Below are 21607 nucleotides of genomic sequence, written 5' to 3'. Positions count from 1 at the left end.
ATGGTTCGGCCGATCACTAAAGTCATCGTTGAATATGTGGGAGCCATTATGGATCTCCAGATCCCGCTATTGGTTATTGGTCGGAGAGAAGTCTCAACCATGTCTACATAGTTCGCGAACCGTAGGGTGACACACTTAAGGTTTGATGTCGTTTAAGTAGATATGGAATTTGGAATGGAGTTCGAAGTTTTGTTCGGAGTCTCGGATGGGATCCGAGACATCACGAGGAGTTCGGAATGGTCCGGAGGATAAGATTCATATATAGGAAGTCATATTCCAAGTTTGGAAATGATCCGGTGCATTTATGGCAGGTTCTAGAAGGTTCTAGAATAGTCCGGAAGAAAGGCACTATGGAAGGTGGAGTCCCGGAGGGACTCCACAAGCTTGGCCAGCCAAACCCTAAGGGAGGAGTCCCAGGTGGGCTCCACCTGAGGTGGCCGGCCACCCTCCCTCAAGGAAAGGTGGGAATCCCACCTAGAGTGGGACTCCCATCCTGAGTAGGTTTCCCACCAAAGGTAGGTTTTGGTGTTGGGGTCTTATTCGAAGACTTGGGATACAACTCTTGGGGCTTCCACCTATATAATGAGGGGCATAGGGGAGGGGCCGGCCACACCAAGCCACTCTTGGCCGCAGCCCCCAAGTGGCCGGCGCCCAAGCCCCTCTCCCAAACCCTAGCGCCCCTCCTCCACCTCTTCTCCCGCATACGCTTAGCGAAGCTCCGCCGGAGATCTCCATCGACACCGCCACCACGCCGTCGTGCTGCCGGGATTCCGAGGAGGATCTACTACTTCCGCTGCCCGCTGGAACGGGGAGAAGGACGTCGTCTTCATCAACACCTAACGTGTGACCGAGTACGGAGGTGCTGCCCGATTGTGGCACCGTCAAGATCTTCTACGCGCTTTTGAAAGCGGCAAGTGATCGTCTACCGCAGCAACGAGAGCCTCCTCTTGTAGGCTTTGGAAATCTTCAAGGGTTAGTCTCGTTCATCCCCTCGTTGCTCCCATCTTCTAGATTGCATCTTGGCTTGGATTGCGTTCTCGCGGTAGGAAATTTTTTGTTTTCTATGCAACGAATCCCTTCAGTTCGGACACACCATTACGCTGTGGTGTTCTCGGCGGTGTCAACTGTGAAAGTATTCCGCATTTCTTTAAATGCATGCCAAACTCATAACTCAGATATTCGCCTCCGCGATCAGAACGCAGAAACTTAATCTTCTTGTTACGTTGATTTTCTACTTCACTTTGGAATTCCTTAAACTTCTCGAAAGTTTCGGATTTATGTTTCATAAAGTAAATATACCCATATCTACTCAGATCATCCGTGAAGGTAGAACATAACGATAACCACCGCGCGATGCCACACTCATTGGTCCGCACACATCAGTATGTATAATTTCCAACAAGTCTGTAGCTCGCTCCATTGTACCAGAGAATGGAGTCTTAGTCATTTTTCCCATTAGACATGCTTCGCATCTATCAAGTGACTCAAAGTCAAGTGACTCAAGAAGTCCATCGGAATGGAGTTTCTTCATGCGCTTCACTCCAATATGACCAAGATGACAGTGCCACATATAAGTAGAATTATCATTCAATTTAATTCGCTTAGCATCTATGTTATGAACATGTGTATCACTACTATCGAGACTTAACAAGAATAAACCATTCATCTCAGGCGCATGACCATAAAAGATATTATTCATATAAATAGAACAACCATTATTCTCTGACTTAAACGAATAACCGTCTTGCATTAAACAAGATCCAGATATAATGTTCATGCTCAACGCAAACACCAAATAACAATTATTAAGGTTTAAAACTAATCCCGAAGGTAGATATAGAAGGAGCGTGCCGACGGCGATCACATCGACCTTGGATCCATTTCCAACGCGCATCGTCACCTCGTCCCTCGCCAGGCTTTGTTTATTCCGCAGTTCCTGTTTCGAGTTACAAATGTGAGCAACCGAACCAGTATCAAATACCCAGGCACTACTACGAGAACCAGTAAGATATACATCTATAACATGTATATCAAATATACCTTTCTTCTTGATGAGGCCGCTCTTTAGATCAGCCAAGTATTTGGAGCAATTACGCTTCTAGTGCCCCTTCTCCTTGCAGTAATAGCACACGGTATCAGGCTTAGGGCCAGCCTTAGGCTTCTCAGGAGGCGCAACAACTTTTTTGCCGCCCTTCTTGAAGTTGCCCTTGTTGTTAGGCTTGCCCTGCTTCTTGAAACCGGTGCTCTTGTTGACCATCAACACTTGGTTCTCTTTCTTTATCTCAACCTCAGGAGATTTCAGCATGGAAAAGAGTTCAGGTAACTCTTTATTCATGTTCTGCATGTTGTAGTTCATCACGAAGTTCTTGTAACTAGGTGGCAGTGATTGGAGTACACGATGAATACCCAGCTGGTTAGGAATCACTATCCCCAAGTCACTGAGCTTCTTCGCATGCCCGGACATAGCGAGCACGTGCTCACTAACAGAGCTACCCTCTTCCATCATACAGCTAAAGAAGTGTTTCGAGGCCTCATAGCTTTCCACGGACGCATGAGTTTCAAAGATAGTTTCAACTCATGGACCAGCGCATAAGGGTCGTGGTGCTCAAAACGCTTTTGGAGCTCCGCCTCTAGGCTGCACATGATGGCACACTGAACTTGAGAGTACCGAATAACCCGAGTCTCGTAAACATTCTTTTCGTCCTCGGATACTGCAGGTGGTGGTGGGGGACCTAGGAGTGCATCGAGCACATATTGCAGATTTCCACCATTGAGGAAAATCCTCACATGACGGAACCAGTCGGTGAAGTTGCTACCATTGCTTTTAAGCTTTTCTTTCTCTAGGAACTGGTTAAAACTGATGGAGGGGGACGCCATGATCTACAACATATTTGCAAAGAGTTTTGACTAAGTTTATGATAAATTGAGTTCAATTTTAATTCTTAAACTAACTAGGTGAACTCCCACTCAAAACAACATCCCTCGCATTGTCTTAGTGATCACACGAACCAAATCCACTACACCAAGTCCGATCTTCACGAGAAAAGATGTAGCTTCAAAGGCGAACACTCAAAGTGTTCATCATATCATTCATATGACTCATGCTCTACCTTGCGGTATCCCGTGTTCCGAGAACATGTCTGTACATGCTAGGCTCGTCAAGGCAACCTTAGTATCCGTGTGTGCAAATCTGGCTTGCACCCGTTGTATGCACATGTAGAATCTATCACACCCGATCATCACGTGATGCTTCGAAACGACAAGTCTTAGCAACGGTGCATACTAAGGATGAACCTTTTATTATCTTGATATTTAGTGAGAGGGATCATCTTATAATGCTACCGTCGCGATCTAAGCAAAATAAGATGCATAAAGGATTAACATCACATGCAATTCATAATGTGTGATATGATATGGCCTTTCTTCTTGTGCTTTTGATCTCCATCTCCAAAGCACGGACATGATCTCCATCATCACCAGCATGGCGTCAAGGTCAGTGGCGCCGCTTCATGGTTGTCCATCACTTATAGCTACTATAACAACTACTTGAAATAAAGCTATTACATGATGAATATACACGCAAGTCTTTAACAAAAATTAAAGACAACCATTAGGCTCCTTCCGGTTGCCATAATACAATAATGACTATCTCATACATCAAATATAATCATCATCACATGGCCATATCACATCACCAAACCATGCAAAAACAAGTTAGACTTGGTTTGCATATTTTACGTGGTTTAGGGTTTTCGAGTGAGATCCAATCTACCTACGAACATGAACCACAACGGTGATACTAGTGTTGTCAATAGAAATAGAAAATTGAATCTTCACTATGGTGGGAGAGACAGACACCCGCAAAGCCACTTATGCAATACAAGTTGCATGTCAAGCGTGGAGCAAGTCTCATGAGACGCGGTCATGTAAAGTTAGCTCGGGCCGCTTCATCCCACCATCCCGCAAGATGCAAAGTACACTAACTAAAAACAACAAAAGCATTATTGCCCACAAAACCATTGTGTTCTACTCGTGCAACAGATCTATGCATAAACCTGGCTCTGATACGACTGATGGGTTCGTTGCATGGAAAACAAAAAATTTCTACCGCAAAGACGAATAAATCCAAGATCTAATCTATGGAAAAGCCAAGATCTAATCTATGAGATTAGAGCAACGAGATGTATGTGAGACTAACCCTCGAAGATTCCAAAGCCTACGAGATCAGATCTCGTTGTTGATGTAGTCGACCGTCCCGGTGCTGCAATCCGGCAGCACTTCCGTACTCGGTCGCGCGTACGGTGTCGATGAAGCCCGTCCTCTCCCCGTTCCAGCGGGCAGCGGAGGTGTGGTAGATCTCCACGGAATCCCAGCAGCACGACGGCGTGGTGGTGGTGGTGGAGAAGAAAAAATGCAGGGCTTCGCCTAAGCCGGAGCAGTGTATGGAAGAGGAAGAGAGGGGGCGGCCAGGGTTTGGTGAAGGGGTGTGCTGGCCAGCCACCCCGTTCCCTCTTTATATAGGGGGAGGGGTCGGCCTAGGGTTTCCCCCTGGCCCCACCTCTTCCTTGGCCGGCGCATGGGGGGGGGATTTCTTTCGCCTCAAGCCTTCCCCTTTATCTCTTCATTTAAACACTTTAATTTGGAGATAGATTTTATCTCTAGATTTAAACCATTTAAATTAGAGATAGATCTTATCTCTAGGGGTGGGTCGGCCTGGGCCCACATGTCATAGTGGGCAGGACCCACCATGCCATGTGGCGCCTATGTGGCCCCTCCCGGGGTGGTGGGCCCACTTGTGACCCTCTAGAACCTTCTAGAAGCTCCAGTCAAAAACACCGGAACTTTCCTAAACCCTGGAAAGTGACTTCCCATATCTGAATCTTATTCTCCGGACCATTCCGGGCCTCCTCGTGATGTCCTGGATCCCATCCGAGACTCCGAACAAAACTTCGGTCTCCATCTCATATTCCGAATCTACTTATGCGACATCGAACCTTAAGCGCGTCACCCTACGGTTCATGAACTATGCAGACATGGTCGAGACTCCTCTCCGAGCAATAACCAATAGCGGGATCTGGAGATCCATAATGGCTCCCACATATTCAACGATAACTTAGTGATCGATTGAACCATTTACATACGATACCGATTCCCTTTGTCACGCGATACTTTACTTATCCGAGGTTCGATCATCGGTATCACCATACCTAGTTCAACCTCGTTACCGACAAGTACTCTTTACTCGTACCGTGGTATGCCATCTCTTGTGACCCAGTCACATGCTTGCAAGCTAATTAGACAACATTCCACCGAGAGGGCCCAGAGTATATCTATCCGTCATCGGGATGGACAAATCCCACTATTGATCCATATGCCTCAACTCACACTTTCCAAATACTTAATCCCATCTTTATAACCACCCATTTATGCAGTGGCGTTTGATGTAATCAAAGCATCCTTCCGGTGTAAGTGATTAACATGATCTCATGGTCGAAGGACTAGGTAACTATGTATCGAAAGTTTATAGCAAGTTGAACTTAATGACTTGATCTTATGCTACGCTCAGATGGGTGTGTGTCCATTATATCATTCAACCAATGACATAACCTTGTTATTAATAACATCCAATGTTCATGATCACGAAACCATAATCATCTATTAATCAACAAGCTAGTTATACAAGAGGCTTACTAGGGACTCCTTGATGTTTACATAACACACATGTATCAATGTTTCGGTTAATACAATTATAGCATGATATGCAAACATTTATCATAAACTCAAAGATATTATAATAACCACTTTATTATTGCCTCTTGGGCATATCTCCAACACTAGGTGATGTCGGGAGCCTCCAAGGTTGTGGAGTCTTGCCCCCAACATGTTGTGAAGGTTTGCTACCTCGACCGGCCTTTCTTAGTGGATAAGTTGGTACAAATTGGTAGTTTTCTCACCGAGGAATAGGGTGATGCCTTTGTGGCAGTTGACAACCTTCGTGGTGCCACACCCCCTCAACGTAGACGTACTTCCCTTGGGAAGGAACTACGGGAAGCATATCGCTTGTCTTGTCTCCTTTACTTTGTTGTTCTTGTTCCTATCTACTTGTACTTGCTTGTTTGTTGTTGCAACATATATGGTCATCTACTACTCAAATCAATCACCTTTACTTTCTGTGTACCGCCATAAAAATCTAAAAAGAAAAAATTTTTGAGTAGCTTCCACTCACCCCCTTCTAGTCGCTTACTTGCCTATTCAATGTTGATTATAAAAGGTTTACACAGTAATACCTACATATATATAGGAAAATGATTGGATTCCTCCGGGGGATGCAGCGCTCTTATCCTCCGGGTGTGTGGCCCTCTGATCTCTCCACGTCCGGACGCTCTCCTCCGTTCGTTTTCTCAACCATGTGGGTAGAGACCACCTTCTGGTATCCCATCTTCTCTTTTTTTCAAGCTTCACATGCGGGATAGAGGCTCTGTCGACGCCGGCGCTCCACCGGCCGAACCTTTGTCCCGGAGACGGAGCCAAGTCTCCTGAGCCCGTCCCCCGCACGCTCTCCGCCGGGACTCCGCACGCCGCCGCTAGGTGCGCCAATGGCGCCGCCGCGAGGTGCTGTTTGCGCCGTGAGTTCCAGCATGCATCCCCTCCCCTATCACCTCTCCCCTTCGCCGGCCCTTGAGGCGCACAGCCGCAGCAAGGTGGGCCTCCATCCAGGCGTCATTGAGCTCGTCCCCTCCCTCTCACGCGAGGTCGTCGCCGCCGCAAACCAGCCATGGGCTCCACCTGCACTGCACGCCTCAACCCATGGCGGGCCGCCGCCGCGACCAGCATCGCCCACCTCGCCACCGCAAGCCATGGCCGGCCGCAGCGCGTCTATCTCTGCGAATAGGAGAGCTGGGATGTGGCAAAGTTAGCGTGTCGCACGTCAAGGCAGAGGAAGGTCCGCCTCAATCTCGGGCTCCTCTGCTTCTTCTCGCGCACCCTCGCACTAGAGCCCGCGGGATTCGCCTCTCCCTCCTCGTCTTGGAGCTCTTTGCCGCCCCCGGGAACCACTTACGACGCTCCCAGGCAAAGGTGCTGCTAGTGCTACATGTGTTTGTTATGCCTGCAGAGTTGCTACCGGCAAAGGCCGGCTTTGCTAGCTTAGGTGTCTGGCGTTGCTGTCGACGGAGGTCGGCGTTGCTACCTTTAGCGTCTGGCAGTGCTACCAGCGAAGGGTGGATTTGTGACCTTAGGTGTTCGACGTTGCTACCGATGGTTCCGGGGTTGCTACCTTAGGTACATGGAGTTGCTGCAACCTTTTTGGCGGCGCTGCTGCAGGCGAGGTCTACTTCATTGTCTCTGCAGGGCGAAGCTACTAGTTTTTCTACCGGCGTTACGCATTTTTGATACAATATAGACCTTGTAAAAAATGTTGTGATACTTTTTTTTGCTATAATTGTTTTGTTGTTTTGCTACTTTAATATAGAAATTTTGCTACGAGTTCTCCGGCGAGGGTCTCCGGCGAGGTCTTTGTCAATATTTTCCGATGATATTGGGTTTTGCTACATTAGCATTTTTCTGCTACAATAGCACACTTTTTTTTGCTACGAGCTCTCCGGCGAGGTCTCCGACGAGCTCAGCCTTTTTATTTGATTTCGTGACTGAACCGTTTTTTGCTACATTGTAGCAAAAGCGGGTTATTTTTTTTTGCTGCCGGGAGATGTTTTTTTGCTACATTCAGCAAAAGCAGATCTAACCGTCCAGGATGGCCGATCCGACGGCTGGTGACCCGGGGCTGGGAAATCAGATCCCCCGGGGGACGCCCAGCAGTTTCCAGGGAATCGCTATGGGTATCCAGGTGCCCCGATTGATTATTGTCACGTAAGGTGTTCCAGACTTATCCACATATGCTTAATCTGTCATGCTAAATGCTTATTCGGTCTAGCGATATTTAGGAATAAAACTATGAAACAAAAAATATAATATGATTTTTATGTGTTTAACATGATCTCCGAATTGTTTTGGAAGCCCCGGATGAGTCTGGTGATGTCGTAAAGTGGAGCGCACCTCCCCTTTTGGCAAAATAGGAAAAATGGGAATCCTTCAATGAGTTCTCCTTCCTTGAGGCGGCTAGTCCCAGGGGTTGTGGCCACCTATAAACGGGGAGGCACATGAACATCCCTAACCGCGCCACCCTAACCGGCAACCTCGAACCAAATTCTAAGGTGCTCAAGCACCCTAGGCGCCACCTCTCTCCCACGGAAGAGCTGTTGGAATTCTACCTCTTCTCCTAGATTTAATGCAGAGGCCGAACCTAGAGGCTTCGATCTTCATCAAGTTGATTCCTTGCTTTGTTGGTATGCTGGATCACACAATCACGTGGTGAGACTACATCGGAAAGTGTGGATACCTCGAAGGAATCTTCTACCTCGGTGCTCGATCATGCAAATCTTTGCTATGAGAAAACTCTCAAGGCTGAGAGGTATAACCTAGTTGTGGGAGTCAGAGGACTTCATCGACAACGTCATCAACTCGACTGTGGCAACGTGATCGTCTACTTGTGAATGGTATAAGCTCGTTACCTGCACCTTGATAGTATATATTGGTTCCGCCATGTATGGTATTTGTTGTTGTTTTGCATAGCATGTTCCCCAACATCCATGACCTATGCCTTCCACCTTGTCGGTGCTCCTAGGATCTGCTCGATAGAGCCAATCGAGTGTTGATAACCCATGCGCTAAATGTGGATTGTATTTCCAATAACAACACTTCCACAGAGGAAGCATCGTTGATGATGCCACCGTCGTCCTATCCAGCATGTCGAATCTTCGTTTTCGCCTGGAGGACTAGACGACGTGGGGTGGAGGTGAACCAAGGGTCCTTGATGATGCCACTGAGCGAACGATGCTTGGGGCATCCTAGTCTAACCTGACTCATGTGGGCCTCTAGCTAGCTGAGATATCGAGATCGGTGTTCCAAAAAAAGGTTGGTCATTTAGACATAATTTGGTGTGTTATATGTTATTTTGACATGTTGAAAACTTGCATGTGTTTTTCTGCAGCTACATGAGCGATAAGTTGCACCAACTCTAAATGTTAGCTGCAATGTTGCAATCACATTGCAGCTATATTTTATTTTTTATTCTAGACATTTATCTCTATGCCACAAACTATGATGACTTATCTTGAGGATTTGTTGAAACCAAACAAAGGTATGTTGGTTAAATAAAAAGATTTTGCTGCATGTTTGTGTTTAAATTGCTATTAAGTTTGTTTTCATGCTTCTTGACATGCCTGAGGGAAAAAATGGCGGCCGATGTTGCAAACATGCAAAAAAAAGTTGTGCAAGACGATTATGTTGTAAAGATCGAATAGCCCAAGATAATGACATAAATTCAGATCATATGGCTCCAAGGGCGATAGATTTCCCTAGATTTTAGTCGCCTAGCGGGGGTCATAATTTGGTGGAGGTGAACACCATGTTGGATGGACTAGTCCCAAAGGATACATCGGCGATTTTGAACAACTATCGTTATCTTTGTCGGAAGTTTGGAAAGGTAGAATGTGGATCAGCCTGAAAAAACCAAGACCCATCTCGCTCCTACGGTCCTACCCCTCCCCCCCGAGGGCGGCAAGGGAACCTAGCCCATCTCTGACAAACCCTCCCCATCGCCTCCGCCGGCGGGGTGCCTTTCCCCACGTTCTTGGACACGAGTCGGGGCCCCAACTTTCCCGGCGGTGGGGCTCCTAAGGCGACGGAGGTCTGGATTTGGCAAGGAGGTGACGATGCAGCGGCGTGGACGTGGTGCTACCAAGTAGCGCGGGACAATAGGCGGCGGCTTGGTGGCGCCGAAAAAAGCCCTTTCGGCCTAGATATGTGCCCTTGGGGCCCCATCTTGGTCGAGGGCGGGCGGGTCTTCCCTACACATTATGTGCTCTACAAGCGGCGGTGATTTAGCTCATGCAGGGTGAGAGGCGAAGGAGACCAGCTTATTGCAACGTGGCGGCGGGCTTTACGGGTCGATCTGGGTCCGACTAGGTTCTTTTGGACTGGCTTGCCTCCCCGGGGCTTTACATGCCTGCGGGTCCCAACCGGACCCAACTGGGACATGTGTGTTTGCGGCCGCGTCCGGTCGACTACCGCCTTGGGTACGGTACTTCTGACCCTGAATCAAGCTATTTCGGTTCTTCCTTCCAGGCCTCGTGACAGGGAAGATGATGATGGCGGCTTCATGACCATGGTGGCGCATGTTCGTGGAGGGCGAGTTTTCTAGTGTCGAGGCTTAGACCTCATGGGGCTCTTGTGCAACGGATCATCCGGGGGTTGTGGATACGAATTTTTTGGGAGAAATCCATGTCGGTTCGCCCGACTCCGACACAGTGCCGCCCTCGAGTGGCACTATTCCTTCGTGGAGGTACTGTGTCTACCATTTGTCCACTTCCCTCAGTGCGCCGATGGAAACCCTAGGACCATCTGGTCCAGGCAGTTGTGTTGTCGTTTTCCTTCTTGAAGGTGTTGTTTAGTACTTGACAATCCGGTGTTGGTAGCGCGGTGGTACTTTTTCAAAGGCCTCAACGATCGTGGGTCTCTTTGGTTTAGTTGATCCGCCTCTGTCTCCATTTTGTTTTAGTTTTTTCGGGTGTGTGTTTGCTGCTGCCCAAGAATTTTTCTTTCTTTTTGAGACTTTTGTAGTTGCTATATTAATATAACAGGGCGAAAACCTATTTGGTGAAGTAGAATGTGGATATAACCTAGCGACTCCAACACCACAACGGTGAGCGCACAAACCGTAGTCGGCGTCCACCCTCTCTCCCGCGCTGCCGCCCACCCTCCACCACCGACCCCTCCCACCCCTCTCCTCCCTCCCCACCCGATCTTCGCCCCGGGTCGTCTCGCGCGAGGCGGCTTCGGGCGACGACCCAAACCCTAGCCAGAGGCCGGCCGATCTCCCTCCTCCTGGCCGCTGCCGCCGTCGGGGTCGGCGGTTGCGGCCGCGTTCGGCTGCCAAAGCCTGGCGCGCCGATGGACTCCCCTTCACGCGGAGGCGAGGTCCTTCAAGGGCGGCGACGGTGGACAGCGGGTCTGGTGGTGGTGGCCTTCGGCTACATAACCCGGATCATGGCGGGGGACGCGGTGGCGTGGAGGATCTTGGCCGGGAGGAAGGGCGGCAGCGGGATCGGGCAGTGGTGGCAAGGTACATGGTCGCAAGGCGGCGCCATTGAGGATCGGCCAGGCTTTTCTGGTGGGCAGCAGCCGACCGTCTCCGGGTCGTGAGCGTGCATAGCCGCTATCCCGACGGTTGTCGGCCTCCACCCGGCCAGGTTGGAGGAGGAAGATGGACCGTGGTCCCAGCCATGGCGGCGGCGTGGGGGGCGACCGTTCCGGCTGTCATGGTTGTGGTCCTAGTGTTCTTCTTTCGCGAAGATGAAGATGTTCCGAATGCCGATCTTTCTTCATCTAGCCGGAGTGATGAGTTTCGGAAGGCTCCGACAGCCGAATGTAACAGAGGCATCTTTTGCCTGGAGTTCACAGGATCGGGTGGTATTCGGCCGCGCACACCCATGCTTTTTATTCCGACTGTTTGGTTCCGGATGGAGCGGTGTGAAGCTCTTATCTGTGTTGACATCAAGAGACTTTGGTCCATGGTGAAGTCAGAAACAGAGAATATCATGAAGGCGTGATTGGGGGATTAGCTAAAGAATGTTCAAGTCTTCGCGATGTTAAGGAGCTTGCTTGGTGTTTCGGGATTCGCAGCAGTGATATGAAAGTGAGGGCGACAACACAGTGAAGTTCGGAGTCCTACCTTACAGGGTGAAAACCCAAGGTCTGGGCCTTAACTGGTTGTTGCTAATGACCTTGTTGGAGGCATTGTTTTGAGAGCGGAGACTATCTTCAGGGTGAAAACCTAAGATCTTTGATCGGACGACGACGGCCTTGGTGCACTGTTCCCTTTCCGGAGGCGTCGCTTTTGGAGTCTGTATTTCAGGTGTTGTCTTGGTGGATGTACTGTTGTTGCTAGGCCTAGGATACTGTGGTGGGACTTTTATTTCTTAGTTTTCTTTTCTCTTTTTTGGATGTGTGCATCGGTACTGCCATTAGGTGGTGCGTTGTTGTAGAGACCGGTGCAATTGGTATCTTTTGATATTAATATTAATATATTGCCTTTATAAAAAAAAGCGATCATCTCCAAGTATTTCGTTAGATGATCACCATTCTTTGCGTTGTACGACTTTTGGTTCATGATTTAATTATAAATGAATAAAGTGGATATTTTGCTCTAAAAAAGAAGACATGCACTCTCTATCTCAAGAGTCTCCGTTCAGATAAAGGTTAACCCGAATTCTTGACAGCGCCAAAGGCTAGAATCGACGACGTTCACATGACTGAGTACTCCGCGAGCACAGCTTACAAGGCTTTCTTCCTCGGGCTGGAATTCTTCCCCTGCGGCAAGACCATTTGGAAGACATGGCCCCCAGCCAAGTGCAAGATCCACATCTGGCTTGCAATGCAACGGCGCATTTGGACGGCGGATCGCATGTTGCGGCATGGTATGCAATCCCACTCTAACCGCCCTCTTTGTGAGCAGGCCCCTGAGACGGCGGATCATCTCGCCCTCGGTTGCATCCTCGCTAGGGAGGTCTGGCATGCCACGCTCCAGCGCTGCAACTTGTCACACCTGACGCCCTTGGCCGGTGACATGCTCATCGAGTGGTGGCCCGACTCCAGGCGGCGCGTCCTGCTGCAGCTGAGGAAAGGGTTCGACTCCCTTGTCCTCCTCAGGATATGGACACTCTGGAAGGAGAGGAACAACCGCGTCTTCGAGCGCTCGGCGAAAACTGCTCGAGGTATCTGCAAGCGCATCACCTAAGAAGTGGAGCTTTGGAAGCTATCGGGTGCAGTAGGGCTGGGCAACATTTGGAGATAGGGCTCTACCTTTTCGGGCGTTGTACTCTCTTGGCATGCTCATGGTCGCCCTACCATTCTAACGCGCCTTGTACCCGCATTCCCTCTAGAATGCCAGAACCGCTGTAGTCCGCTTCTTTTCTTCTAATGCAATGACACGCAAAGCTTTTGCGTGTTCACAAAACAAAATGAATGATTTTTTTCCATATATGTGAAACTAAATATACGGAGCCCGTGTTTACATGCAAAAATGTTTTATCGACCACGTTCACATGAATGGCTCCGAAATCCTTTTGGTGTGTCCCTCCAAATATTTAAATGATATCAAAACTTGCTATTTTTGTTCTACGCGGCTAGCTTATAAATACCTCTTTCCGGCCTGGCTGACAAACCATCGCCTCCACTGCAATATCCATCGCAATTTGAGAAGCAACAATGGCGGCATAGTGAATATTGTGGGTACACCCTGACGGCGGCGACCGGGCGATCGCGACAGCGAAGTTCATCGCCATAAGCGCTGACACGGTACACTGCAACAACAACATAATCATGATTTTTTAATTTCTTATTACTGACGCGTACACGGTCTTTCTCTTCTGTTTTCCTGTTGTACGCATTCGGACATTTGGACTCATATATATGTTGCATGATATTCATAGCTTGATTATGGGGTTTGTGAGTAACTGCTGCGGGTTTTTTTTTGTCATGGATTATTATATGGATTTATCTGTACAAGTGATAAGAAATTTTCCTGCTCCAATCAATATAATCCGACTTCTTGTAAAGCTCATTTGAAGAACGAACTTTTGAAGAATTTTTAAAGCGGCTGTGTTCCTTAACGTTACAAATGGGCACTTCATTCGTTTTTAGAATAGATCTAACATGTTCGCATACTTCAGTTCGCAGAGATGAAAGTCAAGTCCTTCATCTATTAATACAATAGCTTTATGTTCACTTTTGCATGGTTCTGTCAGACATGTGTCACAAAAATGTCAGTTTGTTCCTGGTAACTTATGAAAACTTGTTTTTAATATACAAAGAGACAATTTGAAGGGTTTGAGATCTTCCCACATAGCAACTTGTTTCAGTTTGTTTGTTTCGGGCCCTTTAGTTTAGTTTCAGAAAAATGGAGAGGGAGGACGCTGATTTCTATAAATTAATTTATTAACTAATAAATTGAGCCTAACTTTTGGGATTTTTTTTCTCAAAACCATTAGAGGCCCAATAAACGGTATGGAGGGAGTATTGAGTTTGGTACAATATACATGTACTGCTCCATTCCAGATGCGTACTACCAACTCTTATACAATAATAAAATCAAGTACCTATAATCAAATCAAACTTTATATTGCTCCATTTTGGATGTTCATCTCCCTTTATTTAAGTTGATCTACATCACATTATTATTTTTAACTTTCTAGAAATTACATAGTATTTATTTTTACTAACTTGGTTGCATATCTGACTATTTGTACCTTATGACATACAATGTTAACCTGAGTATGGCAAATTTAATATTTTTCTGCAAGTCCTAAGTTCGTGTGATCTGAATCTTATTGTGCTTGTGCACTTCACTTTTATTGCAAATGCGTTTATTATGAATTTTGTCATTTCTGATTAAATATAAATTTGAACTTGATTTATGTAGTTTTTCTAGTTTTATGTATATCTCTGATAGATTTCTACTCTCAAAATGCGGATTTAATGTAAATATGCATATGATATTAATTTTAATCATACAGTGCCATCAACAGAACGTTATATATATCAGCCTTCATATTCCCTAAATATATTCCTTAGCAATAATTTTGAATTTTCTTTGTTTTGTAGTGCACACATGGCGCATAAAAGAGTCACATTGTCAATCGCCACCATTAAGCGTCCGGAGATTGAAGTTGGCCCCGTAAATAATGTTATCAGGGGTCGAAGTGATAACACCTTGCAATGACAAGCACTTCATCGCAATGCATGTCGTTCAATGCCTCATCAAAAATCCATTTTCATTCGCATTTGATGTCAATGGAAACATATTTATCCGACTAACAAGAGTGGAGGATGCTGAGATATTATGCAAGAAGAAAGAGGTTTTCGACTCGAAGTTTGTGAGATTCTACCGTGTGGAGGAAGTACTGCAGTTGCCGGTGAATGACGACGTTGCGATGAAAGAGGCGATCTTTCCACTTCACCGTTTCCTTGGGAAGTACAAGCAAGATGATGCGGGAGTCCCCATGTCCAAGAGATCAAAGAAAGAGTAGTCCCCGTTCTTGAAGAAAAATGACCAGTCGTTATTATTTCTATCTTTAATATGCGTATAGTGCATAAACACCAGACATCCTATGATGTGTTTTTTCTCTCCATCTCTCTCGCTCAATTGAACGTTGCAGTGGATATGTTTATCTTCAGCGCTGAGTTGTCTGTTTATTTTTCCTTTAAAAAGTTTTCTTTTTCAGTTCTCATCCATGTGCGCATATGTGTCAATAAATGATATAGTTTTGTTTGCGTTTTAAGGGGCCTGGAAAGCATGATTATGACAGCATACAAATAGCTAAGCAACATAACTGAAATGCCCTGGCTCAGTCGAATCCTCTATGAAAAACCACATGAATCGTTGAGCATAATATTTTGTATATTGCCGAAGAACAAACGAATTTGTAGATTAGGTGTTACTCGAGGACGGCCAGTGACTCAAATACTCAGATAATCTCTGGAATAGATTGACATGACATGGTGAATTATACAACAATGAAAACACATCAATCAATAAAGGACGTTGATTGTTGCACTAGAGGAAAAACATAGGAATCTTGTAAGGTCAATGTGTGCATTCCATAGTTATGATATAAACAAAATGATATAAACAAAGGAAACGTCCAATAGAGTTTAATTACCACTAGTTTCAAGGTTTCGTCCTTACAACAAAACAACCCTTTTAGGATTTCTATCATACAAAATAACTATGAAAATCATTCAGTCCAAAGGAACCATAATGAGAGAGAGAGAGAGAGAGAGAGAGAGAGAGAGAGAGAGAGGATGCTTTGAGACTTGCAAAGAATTATTTCGTGGGGTAGGAGCTCATGTTTAAGTAGAATATTAGGGAGATTCCACACTATCTATAGTTATTATAAATATGTAAACTATTTATATAGGATGTACAAAGCTTAAAAGAAAAAAAACGTTGTTTACTATTGATCTAGTGTCTAAACAATAGCAGCATTTGAAAAGTTGTAAGAGATCATGGTTGTTTATCTCCGAAATATGTAAGAAACATCCCCATCCTATAAAATTCTGTTGGTGCACACATATGATTTGGCGCCGAAAAAACTTGCTCCCATTTGGCTCTCCTAGGGCGGCACCTGAAGCCCCCAACCCTAGCCCGCCGCCGACCCTCTCCGCCTACCTTCCTCACCTCGCCGCCACCAGAGACCCCCCCCGGAAAGCCCGTCGGCTTCGTCGGGATGGTGGCGGCGAGGACTTCGGCGCGTAGAGGGCTTCGGAAAACGAGGCGACAACCTCGGATGGAGAGGCGACACCGGATCGATGGCGAGTGATGCTTGTGGGTGCAAGACGTCTCTCGTGGCCACGCAGACAAGCAGAGTCGACATGTGTTGGCCATGGCCCTGGGTCCTTGTGAATGCCGACGCTGGATCTGAAGCTCCAAACTCTCTGCCTCTCAGATGTGTTCCCTCCCATTATGACGAGGACATCCCTACTACACTACTACCTCCGTCATTGCAAGATGACGACGATGCTGCTGTGAAGCTCAAGTCCAATGAAGTCAGGATTGGACCAATGACACGAGCTCGTGCGAAGGTACTCAAACAACAGGTGAACTTGTTCCTAAGTGATACTTTGATCGATGAGAACTTTATACTGCCTAAGTCCTATTACTTATGTATGATCAGGTACGAAGAGGGAGCAAGCATCGCACGAGGAGGAGAGGAGTAGCTGGACAGGAAGCTGGACGTGAAGCACATGGAGCTGGCCATGAAGCTAGACATGAAGACATCCCATGTAAGCGCGAGGGAGGAGAGGGATGCATGCGCGAGGGGAGAAGAAGAAGTCCAGGCAGGCGCCAGGCCTGGTCAGACCGGCCGGCGTGCCCGGTCCCAGGCCCGGTCCAACCGGGCGCCCGAACGGCCCAACCCGGCGCCGACCGGATCCCCAGCTGGTGCCAATCGGGCACTATCCAGTATGCCCGGACGCCTAGGCCGGTGATGTCTACGCACGCTTCTATTCCTGTAGACAATGTTGGGCCTCCAAGAGCAGAGGTTTGTAGAACAGCAGCAAGTTTCCCTTAAGTGAATCACCCAAGGTTTATCGAACTCAGGGAGGTAGAGGTCAGAGATATCCCTCTCAAGCAACCCTGCAATTAAGATACAAGAAGTCTCTTGTGTCCCCAACACACCTAATACACTTGTCAGATGTATAGGTGCACTAGTTCGGCGAAGAGATAGTGAAATACAAGTATAATGGATGATTGTAAGTAGTAATTGCAATCTGAAATAAAGATGGCAGCAAGCAAACATGTAACGAACTTGTTGGAAACGGTGTTTCAATGCTTAGAAACAAGGCCTAGGGATCATACTTTCACTAGTGGACACTCTCAACAATGATCACATAATTGAATAAATAAATGCTACTCTCTAACACTCTCTTGTTGGATAACAAACACCATTCATTGTGTAGGGCTACAAGAGCACACCTTAAGCCGGAGTAAACAAGCACCACAACATCCGGAGTTCATATTAGAGTAACCTCTAGAGTGCATAATAGACCGTTGCAATTTAGACCGAGTACTAACATAGCATACACACAGTCAACAATAGCTATGAAAGGGGGAATAGATCACATCAATACTATCATAGTAATAATTAACTTCATAATCTACAAGAGATTACAATCATAACCTATGCCAAGTACTACATGATGCACACACTTGTCAACTTTACATCATGGAGGAGGAATAGACTACTTTAATAACATCACTAGAGTAGCACATAGATTAATAGTGATACAAAGCTCATGATCACATAAAGATCACACCATGGGAGAGAGAGATGAACCACATAGCTACCGGTAGAGCCCTCAGCCTCGGGGGAGAACTACTCCCTCCTCATCATAGGAGACAGCAACGGCGATGAAGATGGCGGTGGTGTCGATGGAGATGACTCCGGGGGCAATTCCCCGTCCCGGCGGCGTGCTGGAACATAGACTTCTGTCCCCCGAAACGGAGTTTCGCGATGGCGGCGGCGCCCCTGGAGTCTTTCTGGAGTTTCGTCAATTGTTCTCGGGTTTTTAGGTCGCGAGGGATTTTATAGGCGAAGAGGCGGCGCAAGGGGGTGCCTGGGGGGTCCACACCCTAGGGCGGCGCGCCCCCCTCCTAGGCCGCGCCCCAGTGTGGTGCGGGGGCCCTGGGCCTCCTCTCCGGCTCCCCTTCGGTGTTCTGGTCCGTCTCGGTGAAATAAGATGTTTGGCTTGAACAGCCTTTCTGGAACCAAAAACAGCAGAAAACAGGAACTGGCACCTCGGCATCTTGTTAATAGGTTAGTTCCGGAAAATGCATAAAATCATTATAAAGTGTGAGCAAAACATGTAGGTATTGTCATAAAACTAGCATGGAACATCAGAAATTATAGGTACGTTGGAGACGTATCAAGCATCCCCAAGCTTAGTTCCTACTCGCCCTCGAGTAGGTAAACGGTAATAAGGATAATTTCTGAAGTGACATGGTACTATCATAATCTTGATCAATACTATTGTAAAGCATATGAGATGAATGAAGTGATTCGAAGCAATGGTAAAGACAATGACTAAACAACTGAATCATATAGCAAAGACTTTTCATGAATAGTACTTTCAAGACAAGCATCAATAAGACTTGCATAGGAGTTAACTCATAAAGCAATAAATTCTTAGTAGAAAATTTTGAAGCAACACAAAGGAAGATATAAGTTTCAGCAGTTGCTTTCAACTTCAACATGTATATCTCATGGATAATTGTCAACACAAAGTAATATGATGAGTGCAAATAAGCAAGTATGTAGGAATCAATGCACACAGTTGACACAAGTGTTTGCTTCTAAGATAGAAGGAAGTAGGTAAACTGACTCAACATAAAGTAAAAGAAAGGCCCTTCACAGAGGGAAGCATGGATTACTATTTTTGTGCTAGAGCTTTTATTTTGAAAACATAGAAACAATTTTGTCAATGGTAGTAATAAATCATATCTGTTATGCATAAGACATCCTATAAGTTGCAAGCCTCATGCATAAAATACCAATAGTGCTCGCACCTTGTCCTAATTAGCTTGGATTTCCATGGATTATCATTGCATTACATATGTTTCAACCAAGTTTCACAAAGGGGTACCTCTATGCCGCCTGTACAAAGGTCCAAGGAGATAGATCGCATTTGATTTCTCGTTTTTGATAGATCTCAACTAAGGACATCCATACCGGGACAACATAGAAAACAAATAATGGACTCCTCTTTAATGCATAAGCATTCAACAACAGATAATATTCTCATAAGAGATTGAGGATTAATGTCCAAACAGAAACTTCCACCATGATACATGGCTTCGGTTAGCGGCCCAATGTTCTTCTCTAACAATATGCATACTCAAACCATTTGATCATGATAAATCACCCTTACTTCAGACAAGACGAACATGCATAGCAACTCACATGATATTCAACAAAGGTGTAAAAAAGTTGATGGCGTCCCCAGAAACATGGTTACCGCTCAACAAGCAACTTATAAGAACTAAGATACATAAGCGATATATTCATTACCACAATAGTTTTTAGGCTACTTTCCCATGAGCTATGTATTGCAAAGACAAGGAATGAAAATTTTAAAGGTAGCACGCAAGAAATTTACTTTGGAATGGCAGAAAAATACCACATAGTAGGTAGTTATGGTGGACACAAATGGCATAGGTTTTGGCTCAAGGTTTTGGATGCACGAGAAGAATTCCCTCTCAGTACAAGGCTTTGGCTAGCAAGGTTGTTTGAAGCAAACACAAGTATGAATCGGTACAGCAAAACTTACATAAGAACATATTGCAAGCATTATAAGACTCTACACTGTCTTCCTTGTTGTTCAAACACTTCACCGGAAAATATCTAGACTTTTAGAGAGACCAATCATGCAAACCAAATTTCAACAAGCTCTATGGTAGTTCTTCATTAATAGGTGCAAAGTACATGATGCAAGAGCTTAAACATGATCTATTGAGCAAAACAATTGCCAAGTATCGAATTATTCAAGACCATATACCAATTACCACATGAAGCATTTCCTGTTTCCAACCAAATAGCAATAAATGCAGCAGCTTTTAACTTTCGCCATGAACATTAAAAGTAAAACTAAGAACACAAGTGTTCAAATGAAAAAGCGGAGCGTGTCTCTCTCCCACATAAGCATGAATTTATTCAGAGAATGAAAATAACAAAACGAAAATAAAAGCACACAGACGCTCCAAGTAAAGTACATAAGATGTGACGGAATAAAAATATAGTTTCACTAGAGGTGACCTGATAAGTTGTTGATGAAGAAGGGGATGCCTTGGGCATCCCCAAGCTTAGATGCTTGAGTCTTCTTGAAATATGCAGGGATGAACCACGGGGCATCCCTAAGCTTAAACTTTTCACTCTTCTTGATCATATTGTATCATCCTCCTCTCTTAATCCTTGAAAACTTCCTCCACACCAAACTCAAAACAATCTTATTAGAGGGTTAGTGCATAATCAAAAATTCACATGTTCAGAGGTAACACAATCATTCCTAACACTTCGGACATTACCCAAAGCTACTGAAAGTTAATGGAACAAAGAAATCCATTCAACATAGCAAAAGAGGTAATGTGAAATAAAAGGCAGAATCTGTCAAAACAGAACAGTCCGTAAAGACGAATTTTTTAGAGGCACTTAACATGCTCAGGTGAAGAAGCTCAAATTGAATGAAAGTTTTTTTTGAGAGAAACCACATATTTCAATAATCGAAAACCAAGTTACATAAAGCAACATATGTGGAAACTAAAAGACAAACCGGGATAAAATGATTATCCTGAATTTGCAGAGAAAATCCTAAAAGATCGAGAAATACAAAACGATCCTTAGAGTTTCCTGCAACCACCATAGCCAGCGGCCGCCGTCTAAATCTACCGCCGCCGGGACGAACGCAAGAAGAGACGCCGAGCCTCCACCATTGCAAGATCCAAAAAAGCACCATCGCCAAAGAGGCTTTGTGAGTCGATGAACAGGCCTGCTGCAAGCAGCCGAGGCACATGTCGCCGTGGCACGTCGACCGGGGACGTCCCCGTGCTGTCTCGGGACCAAGATACGCCGCCTCCCATCGACGAAGTCGTAGAAGAACGGCATATCCACCACCTCCGGACCAACATCTTCGCTCCAGAAGAACCACCTCGCCCCGGCCCCCAGCGTCGTCGTGGACAACGACAAACGCCAGTGACACGTCGAGAAACAGATCTCGCCAGATCTGAAGAACGGCGAGAAGACCAAGCTACCGACCTGAAAGATCGACAAACACACTTTGCCAATAACTCCGAGACGCCGCCGTGAAGGTCGCCGCCGGTGTGGGAGTGGAGTTGAGGCAGATTTATTTGCCCGGGCGCCGCTCCCACCACCCCAACGACACACCACAGCAGACAAGCCCTAACTACAAAACGGAGGAGGAACGAGGTCCCATCCCCCTC

The sequence above is a fragment of the Lolium rigidum genome, chromosome 4 (assembly GCF_022539505.1).
Source record: "Lolium rigidum isolate FL_2022 chromosome 4, APGP_CSIRO_Lrig_0.1, whole genome shotgun sequence".
In the NCBI taxonomy this organism is placed as follows: Eukaryota; Viridiplantae; Streptophyta; class Magnoliopsida; order Poales; family Poaceae; genus Lolium; species Lolium rigidum.
Note: the sequence above shows the minus strand (reverse complement) of the source record.